The 2,644-nt window shown below is 42.7% G+C and overlaps 1 long non-coding RNA gene across 1 annotated transcript; it reads right to left on the bottom strand.

Moving 5' to 3' along the window:
- Positions 1–6: 6 nt before the first annotated feature.
- On the bottom strand, positions 7–2,337 carry LOC119342661. Its single transcript, XR_005165653.1, has 3 exons — positions 1,900–2,337; positions 1,065–1,157; positions 7–827 (listed from the first exon to the last, which is right to left on the bottom strand). It is a non-coding gene; the product is annotated as an uncharacterized LOC119342661 (long non-coding RNA).
- Positions 2,338–2,644: the final 307 nt, after the last annotated feature.

Below are 2,644 nucleotides of genomic sequence, written 5' to 3'. Positions count from 1 at the left end.
TGATTTCTGTAGCCTATAGGAAAATTGCTATTGTGAATTTTAGATGATGCACTGTTAAATGTGAGGCGTGCTGGTCTCTGCTCGTAGACTGGGTTGTGCATTCAGGCTATGAACAACAGTAAAGACCCTTGTGCATTCAGGCTGACAAGAAGAAAAGTATCTCATGCATGTTGCTCACGGAGTGGACTGAGCATCAGTACATTTATTTTATTTTTGGCAGGGTGGGCCATGGCACATTTCTTCCCTCACATAGATCCGCCTGTGCAAATAGTTGATCTCACTTGGTTTGATCACATGTATGTATGTGATGTACAGGTGATGACATCTAATTGTGCAAAAGATTAAGTTCAAGTAATCTTCTAAGAAATCATGGAAACAAATATAGCATGGGCATACACAATACACCATCATGAAAACTGCCCAAAATATGGATAGAATAAATCGAACCCATGTATGAATTGTTGTCTTTATAGATAAGATGTGAAGGTTTCATAAAACATTCAACGGTTGCCAAGCGGATCATATTCGTGTAAGAAGCAAAGAATACTCAGAAAATATCTAGTCGTTTTATTAAAGTGATACATGCTTCATTGTTTCAAGGTCAAATTATTCTTCTACCTCTCTTTATGCTGATTTTATAATTATTGATTATTGTACTACTGGATCTATTGAAAAAAAGTAAGCATTCTGCTATGGTTAGCACACTTCGAACCCTGACTTACAATTGCAGATTCTACGGTGTCTATGTACCCTTTCTTCTTGTTGCTGTAGTGGCACTCCTTGAACAAATCCAATGCATTGGGTTCTTCATCTTTGTATTTTTCTCCCTGAAAACAACATATATGCAGCAAGCTTACTTTTGTATTTATAGCCACTTCAGATTCAGTGACTATGAAGAAAAGAACATATACAATACAAAAGTTACTTTATCCATTTGTTCAGGATAAGATACCATTGATTAGATAAAGCATATATTGGCCGAAGCCAAGGAAACAATATGTACAATAACTATGTAGAAGCAAAATTTCACAGGTGGAGAATCTACAACCATAGGTTTGACTTACCAAATTATCACAATGCACAGCATAGCTGCGCGAACCAGTTGTTTGATGGAACTTAACTTGAGCACGGTTAGCTTTGTTCTTTTGAGAGATCTCCTGCATCAAAAGATCAAATACATGTAAGGCACTTTGTAGGTTAGCATGTACTCCCTCTGTCTCATGATATAAGATGTTATTATAATCGATATACTCACATATCGGTTGTAATAACATCTTATATTATGGGACGAAGGGGGCAGAATAAAAGAGTTAGGTTTTCAGGAAGAAGTGTACCATCTTTTGGGGGGGTTTCCAGGTACAGAAATTTTACATAATATGGTAGCACACAAAACTTCAAAGAAAGAAAACCTTCAAAGAACATGGTACCACTTGTGCTTCGCACAAGAATTCAGAGAAAACGGTAAGGCTAAACACAAAAATTTAGAGAACATTCCAGCTAGTTGCATCATCGAACTAGATAGAAGAAAATATGCCATGTAAATTGTAATGGTATATATCATACAGTGTTAGTATATGCTAATATTACTGTGTCAATCTGTTGTGTGACACCATTATGACTATTGATTTCAGCGCACCCTCCTTTCTTATCCTAGATTCAGCATTGTGCTCAAAAGTTCTTAATAACAAATAACTAATTTATCATGGTGAGTTTACATCTATATGAGACCCAAATGTACACTTTGTAACACAGGGCCGTTGTTTCATAGGAACGACTAGACTCTGATGAACGACAAGCATTAGCAAATGAAATCAAACAAGCACGGACGCTCTTATCAGCCACCTCAAAACACACATACATGTGTACAGACTAACCATGAGGTGGGTCAAGGATTGTTACCATCTTGTGTGTCGACGTGTCTTCGCTGACGATGTCCTTGAAGCAGCGACTCTGTGGTGCCGGAGAGGTACTTGAAGCGGCGACTGTATGGTGCCGGAGGAATCGACTGCTTGGTCTAGGGTTTGGTGAAGGTGGAGAGGAAGGGGGAGGGGGGCGTAGCTCTACCGGATGCGGGAGGGGGAGATGAAGATGGGGTGCTGGCCGGCAGCGGAGGTAGTAAGGCGGGGTCGTGACCGGTGGTGGAGCTGGGGTCGCGGTCGTCGGATGCTGGCGGGAGGGAGCAGCGTGGTAAGGGGGCGGTGGAGGCTAATGGGGGATGTGGAGGAAGTGGCCCAGCGGTTGAGGCGGAGGGGCGAGGTTGAGCCTGCGACGGAGGCGGAGCAGTGGCCGGCGGCGGAGGTGGAGCCGTCGCTGGGTGTGGAGGTGGAAGGCAGGATTTTGGGGCTCGGCGCGGGGCGTGGATTGGGTTATGGAGTTTTGTACTCGTCAAATTACCAACATGCCCTTCCTCTGCAGTAGCTGAGTATGTATATAGTTTAGCAGCCTGAAGGTAATATGGTCAATTCACGTCGGTGCTTTTTGGCTTGGCGCCCTGACCGTGAAAAATGGACGCGTGCGCGCGAGTTTCCTTGCCGCCCTCTCTAGGACCTTAAAGTGTGTCTAGAGGGGGTCATTAGACTACTTGACCAATAAAAACTTAACCTTTTTCCCAATTTTAGAGTTTGGCAGATTTTAGCTACTTTAG

This window comes from Triticum dicoccoides, unplaced genomic scaffold (assembly GCF_002162155.2).
Source record: "Triticum dicoccoides isolate Atlit2015 ecotype Zavitan unplaced genomic scaffold, WEW_v2.0 scaffold100132, whole genome shotgun sequence".
Taxonomy (NCBI): domain Eukaryota; kingdom Viridiplantae; phylum Streptophyta; class Magnoliopsida; order Poales; family Poaceae; genus Triticum; species Triticum dicoccoides.
Note: the sequence above shows the minus strand (reverse complement) of the source record. Positions and strands in the feature narration are given on the sequence as shown.